The sequence below is a fragment of the Anomaloglossus baeobatrachus genome, chromosome 4, assembly GCF_048569485.1.
Source record: "Anomaloglossus baeobatrachus isolate aAnoBae1 chromosome 4, aAnoBae1.hap1, whole genome shotgun sequence".
NCBI classification, from domain to species: domain Eukaryota; kingdom Metazoa; phylum Chordata; class Amphibia; order Anura; family Aromobatidae; genus Anomaloglossus; species Anomaloglossus baeobatrachus.
Window position 1 is genome coordinate 70,214,309 of NC_134356.1, and position 20,490 is coordinate 70,234,798.

Here is a 20,490-nt window from a genome sequence, read left to right on the forward strand (position 1 = left end):
GCTGCACTCGCTAACGCTCGGGTCCGGCGCTGCTGCGGCTGCTGCTCGGTGGCTCGAGAGGTGGGCCGTATCCGGGGACTCGAGCGGCGCTCCTCGCCCGTGAGTGAAAAGGGTGGTTGGTTTGTTTGGGGATTTAGTCCGTGACGCCACCCACGGGTTGTGGTGAAGATGGGCACCACCGCTGCTGGTGACGGGGATCCCGGGAGCGATGGTAGGGAGCAGCTGGGATGTTGTTTTCCCCCTCCGTGGGTAGGGGTTGGTGGTCCCGGGGCCCGGTGGTGTAACGGAGAGGCAGGGTCGGTGAGGTGCAGGGTTGCAGGGACAGCGCGGCGCGGTGCCGGATGGCACGGGTGTACTCACTCAGCAAGAGATGCACAAAGTCCTCAGTAAACCAAACGGCTGGATGGACGGGTCCCGCAGCTGGCTGCAGTGTCTCTCCCCGGACAGGTGATGGCGGCTGTCTTTCCCTGCACCTTTGTGTACTGTTTTGACTACGATGGGTCCCCAACGGTAGTCCGCTCCCTGGTGTATGGATGCCGGAGGAGCCCGTTTGCCCGCAGGCGCTGGCCCTTGGGTCTCTAGCCTTAGGCGGTAGCTGTATACCCTCACGGTGCGGACGGTTGCCTTCTAACGGGTCTTTGGCTGTTAGGAAACCCCTGGGGTTCCTGTCACACTCGGATTTGACTGTTGACGGCGACTCCAAGCCTAGTCGGGGTCCGATGGCCCTGCCTGTGTGTGCTGGCTTCACTTCGCTCCCTGGTCGGTACCGGCGGGCCACCGCCCGACCCCGGTCCTACGGTTCCGTGTTGATTCACCACTCCTGCAGACGGCCACCACCGTCTGCCAACCTTGTTGTCAGTGCCTCGGCCACAAACCCAGACACTCTCCACTTCACTCCTCTCACTTCAACCTCCTGGACTAAACTGTCACTTTTCCCGCCTCCAGGCCTGTGAACTCCTCGGTGGGTGGGCGGGGCTAACTGCTTGGCTCCGCCCCACCTGGTGTGGACATCAGACCCTGGAGGGAGGCAACAAGGGTTTTGTGTTTGGCTAATGTTACTGTCTGGTGGGGGTGGGGGTGTGTGTGTGTTACCTGTGACGACCTGGCTAGTCCAGGGCGCCACATCCCCCTGTTTCACCGCGCCTGCAGCACCCAGCAGCACAGAGCAGCAAACAAAGCAGCGCACAGCATTGCTCCTGCCACCATAATCCACCATTCTTATCCCCGGTAAGCTACATTCCTGGATGTTTTCTTTGCCTCACAGCAACGCAGCGCTTGTAGCATCGCCCCTTCCTCCTGTAAGCTACATTCGGATTCTAAGATGCACCCCTCATTTTCCTGCCAAATTTTTGGAAGGAAAAGTGCATCCTATAATCTGAAAAATATGGTAATTATAATTTATTTCCTATATTTCTAGGAAAGATGGGTTATAAAGCCCCATGGGAGCTGTCATAGTGACTACATGCAGATTACAGTATCATCCATGCATCCTTAATATATTATTGAAGGTAGACATGTAGCTGTGACACAACCTGCGCTACTCTCAGCCTTATCAAAGATTAACTCTAATTCAAAAGGGCCTTAAAATGGGAAAGACGTCCAGAGCGTCTTGTTAACGAGTTAGAATCTCATGTGGGAAATGAGTGAAAGACAAGAAGAGAGACTTCTGTCACGTTTTTCTGCCCACATTCGATCTGGAGAGCTTAGAAGTGAAAAAGGACTGTCTGCCTTGGCATCTGCCAATCCAACTCCCTAGCCGGAGCTGGAAGCCGAGCACTGAATGTACCATCAGTTACTGTCACTTGATAATGATCATTATGATATCCCACGCTTCCTCCGTACACATGACGCTCCATAGGTGCCATCTTTTACGAGGAACACAACTGAAATGTGATATTAACTTGCCTCATTAAAATTATGAACGCATGCATGGCAGACATTGAAAAATTACCGTACAGACACATCAAGTCAATAATAATAAATGTAACATCCCGCGGCAATGCAACTGAGACTGAGGAAATAATCATAAAAGAAGTCACAAAGCAATGACAGAAGCCTGGGTCTGCATGAAAAATGTGGAAATGTGGAAAGTGATGGTTAGATCTTCATTAGCTGTGTGTTATCAGCCAGAGCTCATACTTATTGAAGCGGTTGTCATCTTTCAGAAAATCTTATTCCATAGGTGTTTACTTGGTTACAAAAAAACAAAAAAACAAATAAAATGTGCTATATTCACTCTCACTGGGTCCAGCGTTGATCCTTCTTCACAGCTCTTGGCATCTCCCATTGGTTGCAGGGCAGCCAATCAGTGAGCTCAATGATTCTGAGTGGAGTGTTCAGTTTACATGGGCAGAGTCTCTGATCTTACTGATTAGCTGCCACACTGTCTATGTGATGTCAGCGCTGAAGCCAATGTCAGACACTGAGAGCAGTGGCAGAGATTTAGTCCTGGACCTGGGGAAGGGAAGTAAAGCACAGGTTTTTTTTTTTTTTTTTTTTTTTTTATAAAAGACTGTGCCCAAGGAGCAATATTTACAGAAAGGAGACACCCCTGTTAATAATTCCCTGGTCCATTAGCATCTATCTCTTCCTCTGATACTTGATGTAAAAGTGTTTACAGTTAGAGATGAGCAGTCCTGAACAGTAAATGTCGGTGTTGTTACCGAACACAGATTTTTCAAAAAAATCAGAGTTTGTAGTTCAGGTGCTTTACGCATGCTAATCAGTTGAGAGAGCATTGTTGTGCTCGAATACGCTTGGTGTTCAGCCCAGTGTGAGCCGCTTGCCATGTTTGAATGGCTCGCAATGGGGGAAACATCAGTGTGATTGGATGTAGTGTACACCAAAATAAAATGATAACCCTGCCCACCCCCGGAAGTGTTTTGTTTATGGCTGCCTGTATTAGGTGGAGAACCAAATTGGCCAATCAGTGACTTCCCAGGTTCACGTCAAGTTCGGGTCCCAAACCAAACTTTATTTAAAAGTAAAAACAGAGAGCGGTTCCGCACTATGGTCCAGTGTTTCACTGCAGCAATCATGTATGGTGGCTTTGGTGATAATCCCTAGTAGTAGACAGGTGGTGCTCACTTTAACAAACAAGCTAAGACCTGTGGAAGTGCCACCAGCTGCAAAACGGCAGTCATCCTTGTGAGTCCTGCAGCCAACTGCTGAACCCTTTTTTAAGAAATTATTTGAGTGCAACTGTTATTTTTGATAATATCTATTATGTTTAGTTGGCACCAGTTGAGACCTTAATTTTAGGAAGTGCCTGCAATTCTTCTATATAGGCCTCAGCTCCACTTGCGATTACCATAGCAGAGTGCAATCCGGTAAAACATCAGATTGCACTCGCAGCAGTGCAAAACTATGGGGCAAAGTCCGTCTGCGATTGCTTTCTTATGCCATATCGGCCTGAGAAATGAATCACAGCATGCTGCGTTTGACAGCAAGTTTTAGCTCACACACCCCCATTCAAGTCTATGGGTACGTGGGAAACATCACACTGCACTCGCATGTCAACCAAGTGCAGTGATATGTAAGCAGAGACATACAGGGGAGAAGAGAGAGAGAGTGACCCTTCCCTTTTCTCCGCAACTGTGATCTGATCGCAAGATCAGATCACATTTGCATGACCCTCTGCTGACACTCGCACAAGAGGGTCATCATTTCTCATCGGAATCTGTGCGCAAGTGAAACACAGTAGATGGATGCCATTCAAGTGTCATCTGAGAGCTATCCTTTTTATTGTGCAATCGGTAGGAAAGTTTAATTATTTTTGCATACATGAAAAATGGATGCCACATTTAACAATGAAGTAAAAGGATGTAAAATAAATAACACAGAGGATTAAAAGTAATCAGTTTTTCTCATATACAAATAAATTGTCATGGTGATTACAGAGCTAGCACGGGACAGGGGCTCCTTGACTGGTCCTCAGGCTAGGGGACCTTAGCTATCCCTGATCTCAGAGTTGCATCTGAAGGTGAGGATGTTTGAGCCGCCTTCCTGCACCTGCTCCTGACCATCCCTGATCCTTTACCCTCTCCCCCCCAACCCCAGGGGAGGGCTGGGTAGGAGTGATAAAGGCAACAGAAACACAACAGGATACAGACCAACTTGGCAATAAACTATAGTCACCGTGAGAGCATAGATTGCACCATCTTAAATAAGGAAGGGAGCCAATATGATAGGCTTCCAACAACATATGATCACAGAAGTAACAAGCAGGCTATCAGAGGTTAACTCTTGCTAGCCTGATCATAGAATCATAACATCATAAAATGATAGAGTTAGAAGGGACCTCAAGTGCCATTGCGTCCAACCCCCTGCGAGTGCAGGCTTTCCTAAATCATCGCAACTATATGTTTATCCAGTTTCTGCTTGAAGATTCCATTGATAGAGAGCTCACCACCTCCCGTGGTAGCCTGTTCCACTCCCTGACTGTCCTCATTGTCAGAAAGTTTCTCCTAATGACTAATCTGAATCTCCTTCCTTTAAGTTTCATCCCATTGCTTCTTGTACTTCCTTTTGCTAATGAGAATAGGGTGGTTCACTCTGCTCTGTGACTACCTTTCAGATATTTGTTGACCGCTATTAAGTCTCCGCTCAGCCTTCTCTTTTTCAAACTAAACATACCTAGTTCTTTTAGCAGTTCTTCATAGGACATGGTTTGCAGACATTCTACCATCTTGGGTGCCCTTCTCTGGACTTGCTCCAATATATTGATGTCTTTTTTGAATTGGGTCGCCCAGAACTGTACAAAGTATTCTAGGTGGGGTTTGACCAGGGCAGAGTATAGGGGAATAATGACCTCTCTTGATCTAGATTCAATTCTTCTCTTGATACAGCTCAGAATTTTGTTGGCCTTTTTAGCTGCAGCTCCGCACTGTTGACTTATGTTGAATCTGGAATCTATGATTATGACCAAGTCCTTTTCCCCGGTGCTATCACCTAGTTCTATTCCTCCCATACTATACAGTATTTGCTTTTTACATTTCTTTTACCCAGATGTAAGACTTTGCATTTGTCCCTGTTAAAAACCATTCTGTTCCCCTCAGCCCATTGTTCGAGTGTGTCTAGCTACTTTTGAATATGCTCTTTCCTCTCTAGTGTTGGCTACTCATCCTATCTTAGTATCATCTGCAAATTTTATGAGTTTCCCAATAATGCCCTTATCATGATTGAGCCCACAGTTGGTCGATGCCCGAACCTGATTGTGTAGCTCAGAAGACCAGAGAAACCATAAGGTGACATGTCAGGATCTATAATTTGAACAGCGTCTGATGCCTCCATGACAATCAGTGATTTTGGTGCAAAACTCCTAGTGACATAAAATAGACATTTGTGTCAATGTGACAACCTTGTTGGATAACGAGTAAGATTGTTCCCTCGTTGAGAGACTAAAAGCCGCTTTACACTGTATGACATTGCTAAAGTGATGTCAGTTGGGTCAAGGAGTTTGTGACGCCAATCCGGCCGCGTTAGCGATGTCGTTGCGTGTGACACCTATGAGCGATTTTGAATCATCGCAAAAACGTTCAAAATCGCTAATCGGTGACATGCCCCCCTATTCCCAATTATCGTTGCTGCTGCAGATACGATGTTGTTCGCCGTTCCGACGGCAGCACACATCGCTACATGTGACACCGCAGGAACGAGGAAACTCACCTTACCTGCGGCCGACGGCAATGAGGAAGGAAGGAGGTGGGCGGGATGTTCCGGCCGCTCATCTCCGCCCCTCCTCTGCTATTGGGCGGCCACTTAGTGACGTCGCTGTGATGCTGAACGAACCGCCCCTTAGAAAGGAGGCGGTTCGCCGGTCACAGCGACGTCGCTAGGCAGGTAAGTAGTGTGACGGGTCCGCGCGATTTTGTGCGCCAGGGGGCAGTGATTTGCCCGTGACGCACAAATGATGGGGACGGGTACGCACGCTAGCGATGTCGCTAGCGAGATTGCAGCGTGTAAAGCAGCCTTAAAGCAGTTACACTTGCCTGTCTGTAGGTAAAACCTATTTTAATATAAGCCTACAGTGTCCTCAAAAGGAAGGGGGGCAAAGAACCACACCTATATTCTTACCCCAAAACATTAGTGCTTAAACTATATACAGCAGTTGTGGATAGAGAAAGAAAAGGGCCCTTGTGCCAGAACAATATAGGGGCCCATTGCAGTCCAATAGCTCTTCATCATACCCAATTCCACTTCCTTTGGTGGTAAAAGTGGCCCCTTACCTCTTGGGTCCCTGTGCCGCTGCACACATTGCACTCATGGTATGTTTTGCCCCTAATTTACAGAACCTACACATTCCTGACATGGTATTAGACAGTTGTAGATGTGTCGTTAAAGTTGTAATCTGCATTTTAACTGGCACTTTTCAGAGCTGATAATTCTTTTAAATTACTTTCTAAACAAGTCAGGATTACCTTTCGGGAGCCAGCTTTACACATAATGAGATGGCTGGCATTACTCTGTGTCAATTGGTATCTTTTATTTTCATCAGAAATAATCAATCACGTTGGATAAGGTGGAAATGTTAGTCGCAAATAATTAAAATCAGAGCAATTGCAGTTTCCCAAGTACCGTAACTGGTATCTAACAAATAAGGCTGGTTTCAGATGACCATAATACAGACACAATTTAGGGGATATATAATTCTGAACCCCTATGTACCAGACAGTGGGTGCACATTTGTCCATCTACTTATTTTATGTACTATAATGTAACCAGGACCAATAAATGTCAAACTCGACCCTATATAAAGGCATATAGATACCACAAGGGGCAGGCACAGGTAGAACAGGGCCTCTGTGATACAACAATTTATAGGCTCATTGCACTACAACAACTCATCATAATGCATAATTCCAGCTACTTTGGATTTGGAAGTGGCCCCCTTACCTCTTAGGCCCCTTTCACACATCAGTTTTTTGCCGTCAGTCACAATCCGTCGAATTTTGAAAAAAAAACAGATCCGGCGACTGATGCCGCTGGATTATTTCTTTTTTCTCATTGACTTGTATTGCGATGAATGGCCCTAAGTTTCATCCATCGTTCAACGGATCTGTCGAAAAATTTGGCTGTCGGACAGAGACGACAGCCAAAGTAACATTTTTTGTGTACGCCGAAAAAATGGACGTCAACGGATCCATCGCTGTCCGTCATTTGTAGAATAGAAGCTTATGGGCGCAGGATCCGTCTTAATCTGTTAAATCAGTCAGTCAATCCATCAGTTTTTTTTAACTGGGCATGCTCCAATTTATTATTTAGCCCCCAGCTAGTCGGATCCGTCGAAAAACGGATCAGTCGCATCAGTTTAGCCACAATCTGCATCGGATTTGTCGATCCATCGAGAAAATGGATTGTGACTGACGGCAAAAAAATGATGTGTGAAAGGGGACTTAGGCATCTATGCAGCTGCACTATGTTGCACCAATGGTATGTCCACCAATAGATAGCACTGTTATAGGAAATGTGACTGGAGATATAAAAGGTAAAATGTGGGTGCCTAAAGCCAATAGTTGACAAATTAAATGTCAAAAGGTTGTGGCCTTGGTGCTATGGATGGGGCCGTCAAGGGTTGGAGTGAAAAAGTATCCAGTCACTTAATGTGACTGCAAAGTTCTGAATCCTGAGAGTGTGCAGTATGTACGCTGTCAGGATTTTCTAGTATTGCCACTCCGTGCGTGCATGCAGTCAATTGACCATAAGTATGCAATTCCGCTCACATTCCAACTTGATGTGCGCTTCTATTGAGAGAGAACGAGTATGTTTTTTCGACACTTGACCACAAGTATACAAGTCACATACTTGTATTCACTTGACCGTTGACCTTCACCGGCAATACTGAAGAATCCTGACAGTGTGTTCATTAATGTCAGGATTCAGACGTCTACAGTTAACATAATTAACATTAACATAATCAACCAGATTCTCTCGTATGATAGAATCTTTTGTTGAATGAAACTGGCCTTAAAATGACATTAATGATTACATTGAACTGATATCAAAGTAACTGGCACTGATAAAGCAGCACTGCACATTGGTAATTTTATTAATGCCATTATTAGTTCACCACATTTTGACATCATGAGACCTAGATGTCACTTAACAATTGATCAACAGTATCGTGCTATTGCAAGGCTTTAAGCAGGATGTTCTCAGATGGAAGTGACCACTGAGCTTAGAATGTCTCAGAATGTCATCAGCAGGTTGAAACAGAGAGACAGAGAGACAGGAAAAGTCACAGAAAGGCATAGAAAGGCATTGAAGTGGACGTCCTTTAGCCAAAATCCCACACTGATGACCGGTTCATTGTGAACAATGCCCTTCGGAATTGGATGGTGAAAGCCACACAACTCCAGGAATATTTAAAGGACGTGACAAGTCAGACCATTCAAATCCATTTAATTAAGTCTGGTCTGCATTCTAATTGACCTGAAAAGGTACCTGATCATACCACCAGGCACAGGTGTCGTCGACTTGCTTGATGAGGGACCAATGGGCCTCCGTTTCTATGAACTGATGAAAGTCCATTCACGCGGAGCAGAAATGATGGCCGCCAAGAATGTTGGAGATGTGAAGGAGAGCACTATGCATCAGTCACTGTTGTCACCAGATGAGCCTATGGTGGTAGTAGTGTTATAGTGTGGGCAGGTGTGTCTAGTCAATACACAACTGCCCTATACTTTGTGAATAGCATAGTGTCAACCCCCAACTACTTGAATAACATCATGAATCCAGTCATTGTGCCTCTGTATGATGACCAACACAGATTTAAATTCATCTTCATGGACAACAACACTCCAGTTCATCAAGGTTGCATGGCTGCTGAAGACAAGGGGCTCTTAAATGGAGAGGCTGCACTTTCTCCACACCTGAAACCCATGAATCAGCTGATTTGTTATGTAGAGACTCGTAACTTTGTACCCCAGAACCTCAATGACCTAACGGTCACCTTTAAAGAAGAGTGGGATGCCATGCCTCCGCAAACAATCACTCCACTTGTGAACAGCATGAAACATAGTTGTGAATCTGCAATTGATGCTAAAGGCCTCAGGACAAGTGATTGAGATGCTGACATTTTTTGGGGGAGTATACCCACCATTGTGGTTGACTTTTGTTTCAATAAATTGTTTGAGATGAGGAAATCACCATTGCATGCTTCTACTTAAATGTTCTACTGTCATGATAAAATATCCCTGTAGTGTGAACTTTTTAGGTTTTACATAAATTTAACCCAAAATACAAATATCCCTAACTTTTTGTAAGTTGTGTGTAAATATACAGTATATGTAATATATATATTACACACAGGGTGGGCCATTTATATGGATACACCCAAATAAAATGGGAATGGTTGGTGATATCAACTTCCCGTTTGTGGTTCATTGGTAAATGGGAGAGAGGAAACTTTTCAAGATGGGTGGTGACCCCATGGTGGCCATTTTGAAGTCAGCCATTTTGGATCCAACTTTATTATTTCCAATGGGAAGAGGGTCATGTATCACATCAAACTTATTGAGAATTTCACAAGAAAAACAAGGGTGTGCTTGGTTTTAGCGTAACTTTATTCGTTCATAAGTTATTTACAATTTTATGACCACTTATAAAATGTGTTCAAAGTGCTGCCCATTGTGTTGGATTGTCAATGCAACCCTCTTCTCTCACTCTTGACACACTGATAGCAATACCGCAGAAGAAATGCTAGCACAGGTTTCCAGTATCCATTGTTTCAGATGCTGCACATCTTGTATCTTCATAGCATAGACAATTGCCTTCAGATGACCCCGAAGATAAAAGTCTAAGGGGATCAGATCGGGAGACCTTGGTGGCCATTCAACTGGCCCTCGATGACCAATCCATTTTCCAGTAAACTGTTCATGTAGGAATGCTCGGACCTGACACTAATAATGTGATGGTGCAGCATTGTTTTTGTTGTGAAATTCTCTATAAGTTTGATGTGTTACATGACGCTCTTCCAATTGGGAAAAATAAAGTTGTATCCAAAATGGCTGACTTCAAAAAGGCCGCCATGGTCACCACACGTCTTGAAAAGCTTCCCCCCTCCCACATACTAATGAGCTACAAACAGGAAGCTGATATCACCAACCATTCCCATTTTATTTAGGTGTTTTCATATAAATGGCCCACCCTATATATATATATATATATATATATATATATATATATATATATATATTTTTATATATATATATATATATATATATATATATATATAAATATATATATATATATATATGTGTATATATATACATATATATATAATTTTTTTTATGGCATGTTACATAAAGATACATTTATTGCTAGCTAAAACCACAATATTTAATTCTCTTTTTGGTTTTACCGTTTTTTGACCAAGGGACTTTATATTGTCCAGCACCTACACCCCCCCCCCACCTCATTAATGATAAATTATGCTATTTATATATTATTTGATTTTTGGTGGTGTCTGTATATGCTTTTTTTTTTTTTTTTTACAAATCTCTTGTTTACTAATATTTAGTTGTAGCCTATTCAGAAAGTAGAATTTTGCATTCAACAGAAACCACCAACTAAACACTAACTAAGGTTATGAAGAAGGAGCAATTGAAAAGATCAATGCGCTCTTTTAATCCTATACAGAAACAAAAGACACTTCCATTTTACTAAATAGGTACTCTCTTGGTGAATAATACATAAAGAAACCTCCCATGACTGCTTTTAAAGCCTTCGTAGAACAATAGTAATCATTGACGCCTATCCGCAAAACCCAAGGCAATGAGTTACATCTGATGCCATTAACCTTGAAAGTGAAAAATGAGCGTCTTGGAACTATTATGGTCATGAAACATCGTTACAATACTCACATCCAGTAGATCATCTACTAATCCATTTCTATAGAGGAAAGAATTAACATTCTGCAATTATGTTGATATGTAGAAAGTGATATACAATGTAAGCTTAAGATTTGCAATAGTGAATAACATTTTTTTACCAATAGATGTTTTATCGTTTGTGTTAATTTTCGTTTGTAATTTTTAGTTAATATTTGTAAATATGTATATAGTGCCAGAATATTTATTTTGTTGTTATTATTATTATTATTAGATTTGATATTATAATTATATTAAAGTCAATATTTGTTAATATTTATATAGTGCCAGAATATTTATTATTATTATTATTATTATTATTATATTTGATATTATAATTATATTAAAGTTAATATTTGTTAAGATTTATATACTGCCAGGATATTTCCGCCGCGAACCTTCTCGCAAATCCACGGCAATTCCGCAGCAATTAGTATTAGCTTTTCCTAGGGCAGTGATGGCGAACCTATGGCACGCAGAGCCCTTTCTGCTGGCACACGCACTGTCGCTTTAATCAGCCACTTTGAACTGTCGGTGTGATCGCGCCGGCAGTTCAAAGTTGTGTTGGAGCAGAGGAGGCATTTCTCCTCCCTCTGACACTCCTCCTCTCCTAGGCCGCAGGCTGTTGCCTAGGAGACAGTGGAGCTTCAGAAAGTGGCGCCGGCGTCTTGTGGCCGCACGGGAACTGACTGAGGACCAAGCGGCGCGCAGCGGAGGAGCAGGTGCTGGAAGGTGAGTTTTTTATTTTTTTTATTTTAAACTGTGTGCTGCTGTGCCAAGGTGTGGGGGGACAGTGCCAGCATGGGGCAAACATGGAGAGCATAGGGGAAACATGGAGAGCACGGGGGAAACATGGAGAGCATGGGGCAAACATGGAGAGCATGGGGCAAACATGGAGAGCACGGGGGAAACATGGAGAGCACGGGGGAAACATGGAGAGCACGGGGCAAACATGGAGAGCACGGGGAAAACATGGAGAGCACGGGGAAAACATGGAGAGCACGGGGAAAACATGGAGAGCACGGGGCAAACACGGAAAGCACAGGGGAAACACGGAGAGCACAGGGCAAACATGGAGAGCACGAGGCAAACATGGAGATCATGAGGCAAACATGGCTGCAAAGATGAGGGAAACATGCAAGGATGGAGAAACGTGCAAGGATGGGGGAAACATGCAAGGATGGGGGAAACAAGGCTGCAAGAATGGGGGAAACATGCAAAGATGGGGGAAACATGACTGCAAGGATGGGGGAAACATGACTGAAAGGATGGGGGAAACATACAAAGATGGGGGAAACATGACTGCAAGGATGGGGGAAACATGCAAGGATGGGGGGAAACATGACTGCAAGGATGGGGAAACATGGCTGCAAGGATGGGGGAAACATGGCTGCAAGGATGGTGGAAACATGGCTGCAAGGATGGAGAGGATAAGGGGAAACATGCCAGGATGGGGGTACATGAACATGCCAGGATGAGGAAACATGCCAGGGTACATTTACCAGGATGGGGTACGTTTACCAGGAAAGGGGACATTTACCAGGATAAGGGAACATGCCTGGATGGGGTATATTTACCAGGATGGGGTCATTTAACAGCATGGAGGAACATGCCAGGATGGGATACATTTACCAGAACGGAGGACATTTACCAGAAATGGGGTACATGCCGGGATGGAGGAACATTTACCAGGATGGGGTACATTTACCAGGATGGGGCCATGATGGGAACAAATATACCAGAATGTAAGAAATATATATCAGGATTGGGGATATGTTTACCAGGAAGTGGCCAAGAAGGGGGACATAACTACACAATAAAAGGGGAGGATAGCAACTCGCACATCTTTATGGGTTTTCAGGATGTTCAGACTTTGAAATGTAGATGTGCATTACAGGGTGAAATCTGATTGCATTCCATACTAAAATCTCTGCCTTTCTAATATGCTGCAATTTTTTCCAGAAAGCTCAATCTAAGGCGGGTTTTGCACACTATGACATCGCAGCTGCGATGTCGGTGGGGTCAAATCAAAAGTGACGCACATCCGGCGTCGCAGTCGATATCGTAGTGTGTAAATCCTTTGTGATACGATTAACGAGCACAAAAACGTCCAAATCATATCATCGGTGTAGCGTCGGTCATTTCCATAATTTCGGAAGGACCGATGTTACGATGTTGTTCCTCGTTCCTGCGGCAGCACACATCACTGTGTGTGAAGCCACAGGAGCGAGGAACAACACCTTACCTGCGTCCTGCGGCTCACACCGGCTATGCGGAAGGATGGAGGTGGGCGGGATGTTTACGTCCCGCTCATCTTCACCCCTCCGCTTCTATTGGCCACCTGCCGTGTGACGTCGCTATGACGCCGCACGACCCACCCCCTTAATAAGGAGGCGGTTCGCCGGCCAGAGCGACGTCGCAGGGCAGGTGAGTGCATGTGAAGCTGCCGTAGCGATAATGTTCGCTATGGCAGCTATCACTAGATATCGCACCTGCAACGGGGGCGAGGACTATCGCGCTCAGCTTCGCAAGCATCGGCTTGCCATGTCATAGTGTGCAAAGTGCCCCTAACAGTTGTGTCTTGAAAGGGCATCAGGAGTGGCTGAGCTTCAATGTGTGGTAAGCATTAGAGTTGAGCGCGGTTCGTGGTTCGTGGTTCTCCAGTTCTAGGCTCGAGTGATTTTGGGGCATGTTCTAGATCGAACTAGAACTCGAGCTTTTTGCAAAAGCTCGATAGTTCTAGAAACGTTCGAGAACGGTTCTAGCAGCCAAAAAACAGCTAAATCTTAGCTTGGTTTCTGCTGTAATAGTGTAAGTCACTCTGTGAATCAAACTATTATCACATTTCAGTGTATAGTGTGCGTGAACAGCGCCTTCAGATCACTGCTGTTTCTATAATGGCGATCGCCATTTTTTTTTTTTTTTTTCTTGTCTTCCTTCCCTAAGCGCGCGCGTCTTGTGGGGCGGGCCAGCATGTCAGCCAATCACAGACACACACACACCTAAGTGGACTTTGAGGCAGATAAGCAACGGCATGTGTGATAGGATCTGCATGTCACATGTCCCTGCATTATAAAACCGGACATTTTCTTCACGATCGCCATTATCTGCCTTCTGCGTCTTTGGTGTCAGACATCACTGTCGCAGTTCCGTCCTTTGTCCTATCGCCGATACAGCTGTATGCGCTGCATACACAGCGTTAGACAGCTTAGGGAGAGCACATTCTAGCAGTCCTTTTAAGGGCTCGTACCGGCAGGGTCAGAGAGCCATAAGTGACAGGTCCTGCAAACAGCAACAGCGTCTGTGTAGCCCAGGTCAGGGATTTCCTCCCTGCATTTCACCATTAGGAGGGAATAGAAAGGCAGGCTTCCATTCCTCTACACAGAGCACCACAATCCTGCCACTGTACCCTCTTGTCCTCTGCACACTCCAACTCATTCTAACTAAGCCATTATACTAGCAAACACTCAGTGTACCTAGTGGCATCCTATACGTGGCTATTGGACTTTGCTATAGTCCCACTAGTGCCAAGACATTTGCAGAGCGCATCTGCCTGCGTTGCACACTCCAACTAATTATAACGAAGCCATTATACTAGCACACACTCAGTGTACCTAGTGGCATCCTATACGTGGCTATTGGACTTTGCTATAGTCCCACTAGGGCCAAGACATTTGCAGAGCACATCTGCCTGCATTGCACACTCCAAGTTTTTTAAACTAAGCAATTTTACTAGCAAACACTCAGTGTACCTAGTGGCATCCTATACGTGGCTATTGGACTTTGCTATAGTCGCACTAGTGCAAAGACATTAGCAGAGCACATCTGCCTGCATTGCACACTCCAAGTTTTTTAAACTCAGCCATTATACTAGCAAACACACAGTGTACCTAGTGGCATCCTATACGTGGCTATTGGACTTTGCTATAGGCCCACTAGTGCCAAGACATTTGCAGAGCGCATCTGCCTGCGTTGCACACTCCAACTAATTATAACGAAGCCATTATACTAGCAAACACTCAGTGTACCTAGTGGCATCCTATACGTGGCTATTGGACTTTGCTATAGTCCCACTAGTGCCAAGACATTTGCAGAGCGCATCTGCCTGCGTTGCACACTACAACAAATTATAACGAAGCCATTATACTAGCAAACACTCAGTGTACCTAGTGGCATCCTATACGTGGCTATTGGACTTTGCTATAGTCCCACTAGTGCCAAGACATTTGCAGAGCGCATCTGCCTGCGTTGCACACTCCAACTAATTATAACGAAGCCATTATACTAGCACACACTCAGTGTACCTAGTGGCATCCTATACGTGGCTATTGGACTTTGCTATAGTCCCACTAGGGCCAAGACATTTGCAGAGCACATCTGCCTGCATTGCACACTCCAAGTTTTTTAAACTAAGCAATTTTACTAGCAAACACTCAGTGTACCTAGTGGCATCCTATACGTGGCTATTGGACTTTGCTATAGTCCCACTAGTGCAAAGACATTAGCAGAGCACATCTGCCTGCATTGCACACTCCAAGTTTTTTAAACTCAGCCATTATACTAGCAAACACACAGTGTACCTAGTGGCATCCTATACGTGGCTATTGGACTTTGCTATAGTCCCACTAGTGCCAAGACATTTGCAGAGCGCATCTGCCTGCGTTGCACACTCCAACTAATTATAACGAAGCCATTATACTAGCAAACACTCAGTGTACCTAGTGGCATCCTATACGTGGCTATTGGACTTTGCTATAGTCCCACTAGTGCCAAGACATTTGCAGAGCGCATCTGCCTGCGTTGCACACTCCAACTAATTATAACGAAGCCATTATACTAGCACACACTCAGTGTACCTAGTGGCATCCTATACGTGGCTATTGGACTTTGCTATAGTCCCACTAGTGCCAAGACATTTGCAGAGCGCATCTGCCTGCGTTGCACACTACAACAAATTATAACGAAGCCATTATACTAGCAAACACTCAGTGTACCTAGTGGCATCCTATACGTGGCTATTGGACTTTGCTATAGTCCCACTAGTGCCAAGACATTTGCAGAGCGCATCTGCCTGCGTTGCACACTCCAACAAATTATAACGAAGCCATTATACTAGCACACACTCAGTGTACCTAGTGGCATCCTATACGTGGCTATTGGACTTTGCTATAGTCCCACTAGGGCCAAGACATTTGCAGAGCACATCTGCCTGCATTGCACACTCCAAGTTTTTTAAACTAAGCAATTTTACTAGCAAACACTCAGTGTACCTAGTGGCATCCTATACGTGGCTATTGGACTTTGCTATAGTCCCACTAGTGCAAAGACATTAGCAGAGCACATCTGCCTGCATTGCACACTCCAAGCTTTTTAAACTCAGCCATTATACTAGCAAACACTCAGTGTACCTAGTGGCATCCTATACGTGGCTATTGGACTTTGCTATAGTCCCACTAGTGCCAAGACATTTGCAGAGCGCATCTGCCTGCGTTGCACACTCCAACAAATTATAACGAAGCCATTATACTAGCAAACACTCAGTGTACCTAGTGGCATCCTATACGTGGCTATTGGACTTTGCTATAGTCCCACTAGTGCCAAGACATTTGCAGAGCGCATCTGCCTGCGTTGCACACTCCAACTAATTATAACGAAGCCATTATACTAGCACACACTCAGTGTACCTAGTGGCATCCTATACGTGGCTATTGGACTTTGCTATAGTCCCACTAGTGCCAAGACATTTGCAGAGCGCATCTGCCTGCGTTGCACACTACAACAAATTATAACGAAGCCATTATACTAGCAAACACTCAGTGTACCTAGTGGCATCCTATACGTGGCTATTGGACTTTGCTATAGTCCCACTAGTGCCAAGTCATTTGCAGAGCGCATCTGCCTGCGTTGCACACTCCAACTAATTATAACGAAGCCATTATACTAGCACACACTCAGTGTACCTAGTGGCATCCTATACGTGGCTATTGGACTTTGCTATAGTCCCACTAGTGCCAAGACATTTGCAGAGCGCATCTGCCTGCGTTGCACACTCCAACTAATTATAACGAAGCCATTATACTAGCAAACACTCAGTGTACCTAGTGGCATCCTATACGTGGCTATTGGACTTTGCTATAGTCCCACTAGTGCCAAGACATTTGCAGAGCGCATCTGCCTGCGTTGCACACTACAACAAATTATAACGAAGCCATTATACTAGCAAACACTCAGTGTACCTAGTGGCATCCTATACGTGGCTATTGGATTTTGCTATAGTCCCACTAGTGCCAAGACATTTGCAGAGCGCATCTGCCTGCGTTGCACACTCCAACTAATTATAACGAAGCCATTATACTAGCACACACTCAGTGTACCTAGTGGCATCCTATACGTGGCTATTGGACTTTGCTATAGTCCCACTAGGGCCAAGACATTTGCAGAGCACATCTGCCTGCATTGCACACTCCAAGTTTTTTAAACTAAGCAATTTTACTAGCAAACACTCAGTGTACCTAGTGGCATCCTATACGTGGCTATTGGACTTTGCTATAGTCCCACTAGTGCCAAGACATTTGCAGAGCGCATCTGCCTGCGTTGCACACTCCAACTAATTATAACGAAGCCATTATACTAGCAAACACTCAGTGTACCTAGTGGCATCCTATACGTGGTGTGAGAAGGTGACCGGGGTTATCTATGACGGCCGGTATGTCTCACCCCGGTTGTGCTCACTTCATGATAGAAAGCAACTCCACTCCAGGGTTCATGCTGTTTCCCGGCAGGCTGAACGAAGGGTTAATGCTGTTTCCCTACAGACTGAACGAAGGGTTAAAAGGAAACAGGACCAAGGGCGGGGTGTGCCTGGTGGGAGGGAGTGAATACAACTTCCTGAGTTTCTGCCGGAGAGGGACATATGTATTGTAATGGACTCTTGTGACTATTAAACCGGCTGTTATGAACCTTGATGCCTGGATCCCGTGTCTTCTGCTGCGCAGCCGACCACGCTACCTCACATATGGTGGAGAATCGGCGGGCATGCCAGCCCGGTGAGGTGTAGCTTCCATTTGTGGTTACCCGGTGGCACATGTCCTGGATTCAAGCAGCTATATTACAGCCCAAACCCGGCGACGCCATGGAGGAGATACTGAAGCAGCAGCAACAGATCAATGCACACCTGCTCCAGTCCTTGAAAGCGCAGGACCAAAGGCACCAGGAACAGATGGTTCTCCTGGCCAAGGCGATCCGTGCTGGACCGGCAGCAACAAACCCGGGATTCGGTGATGACAGCAGCGTCCGGAAAGCGGTGAGACAAGCGTTGCAAAAGATGACCCCGGGGGATGATGTGGAAGCGTTCCTGGCGGTGTTTGAGCGGGTGGCTGAGCGGGAAAAGCTGCCGACCCCCCAGTGGGCTGAGGTATTGTCGCCCTATCTGACGGGGGAGCCCCAGAAGGCGTACCTGGACCTCTGTACCGAGGACGCCATTGACTATGTGACCCTGAAAGCCGAAATACTGGCTCGGTTGGGGGTGAATACCTATGTCCGGGCGCAGCGGGTAAATCAGTGGTTCTATGAGGAAGCCAAACCCGTACGCTCCCAGGCCTATGATTTATTGCATCTCGTAAAAAAGTGGTTGCAGCCTGACACTCTGAGCCCGGTGCAAATGGTGGAAAGGGTAGTGGTGGATCGCTTTGTGCGCACTTTACCCGTCACCATTCAACGGTGGGTAGGACAGGGCGACCCGAGTACCCTGGACCAATTAGTGTCCCTGGTAGAGCGGCATGTGGCTACGCAGGACTTGATACGGGACACTGAGACTTTGCGTACCGCCCGTCGGTCCGGCCCCTCCAAGCCTAGGGCCAAGGACCCACCGCCGACACCGGTGCAGGAGTCCGCTACTGTCCCATCGGAAGCCGCGGCCGCCGTCCCTGAGGTCCGGAGGATCCAGTACCCTAAACGACAATTCGTCAAGGGAGTGTCCTTCCCTATTAGATGTTGGCGGTGCCAGCGGGTGGGACATATGGAAGCCCAGTGTCCACTTACCACGGAGCCCATGGACTGTGGTGTCACCCGGCGGGGTTCAATGTATGCCCAGGTGGTGTGTACCGCTGACCTGGGCTCCCCAGAGACTGAGCCCCACTTGTGCCAAATACAGGTGAATGGGTGTCCGGTTACAGGCTTGTTGGATTCCGGGAGCTTAGTGACACTTGTGCGATCAACCCTAAGGGCTAAAGTAAAGGCCACAGGACGTACCGTGGGGGTGGTGTGCATACATGGGGACCGCCGAGACTATCCCACAGGGACTGTCACCCTCACAGCACCTTGCGGTCAGGTGCAACATGAGGTGGGACTTATTGACACTCTTCCCTATGACGTGATCCTAGGAAGGGATCTGCCGTATTTTTGGTCATTATGGAAGGGACCTCCTAAGTCCCCTCAGAGATTGGTCAGTCCGGGACCTGAGCCCTACAATCCTGAATCCGGGACGCCTGCCGTAGGGGTTCCCATGATAGGGTCAGAACGGGAACCCGATAGGTCGCCCCTAGAGGTATTGGCAGGAGAGGCTGAGACGGTCGAACCCATCCCGGACTTGGAGGCATCCCCGGATACGTTTGGGACAGCCCAACTCCAGGATCCTACATTAATACATGCCCGGAGTCGGGTGACAGTAGTTGATGGGGTGGCACAGCTACCCGGTGCCCAGGTAAGGTACCCCCATTTCGCTCTTAAACAGGATTTACTCTACCGGGTAGATGAAATACGGGGCGTGGGGGTAGAGCAGTTGGTGGTGCCCCAGCCGTATCGACGGCGGGTCCTCGACTTAGCTCACAAACACCTGATGAGTGGCCACCTAGGGGTCAAGAAAACGCAGGAGCGAATATTGCAAAGGTTCTATTGGCCCGGGGTCTTTGGGGAGGTAAAACGGTTCTGTGAAACCTGCCCGGAGTGTCAGCTTACCGCACCCCTGGCCCACTTTCGCAGTCCGTTGGTACCGTTACCCATTATAGAAGTCCCGTTTGAACGGATAGGGATGGATTTGGTGGGACCCCTCGTAAAGTCTGCTCGAGGGCACCAACACATCCTAGTGATCGTTGACTATGCCACCCGGTATCCAGAGGCGATACCTCTCAGACATACTGCAGCAAAGCTGATAGCTCGGGAGTTGTTTGCTGTGTTCTGCCGGGTGGGGTTGCCCAAGGAGATCCTTACGGATCAGGGAACCCCATTCATGTCTAAAGTGACCAAAGAGCTATGCCGGCTACTCCAGATCAAGCAGTTGCGTACGTCGGTGTATCATCCTCAGACGGACGGTTTAGTGGAACGATTCAACAAAACCCTGAAAACCATGCTCAAAAGGGTGATTTCCAGAGACGGGAAAGACTGGGATATGATGCTTCCCTATTTGATGTTTGCCATACGAGAGGTGCCACAGGCATCCACGGGGTTTTCGCCCTTTGAGTTGTTATACGGGCGACATCCCCGGGGATTGTTGGACCTGGCAAAGGAAACATGGGAGCAAGAGCCCACCCCCCATAAAAGTGTGATTGAACACATTTTAGGAATGCAGAACCGCATAAGCGCGGTCATGCCCATTGTGAAGGAGCATTTACCGGAGGCTCGAAGA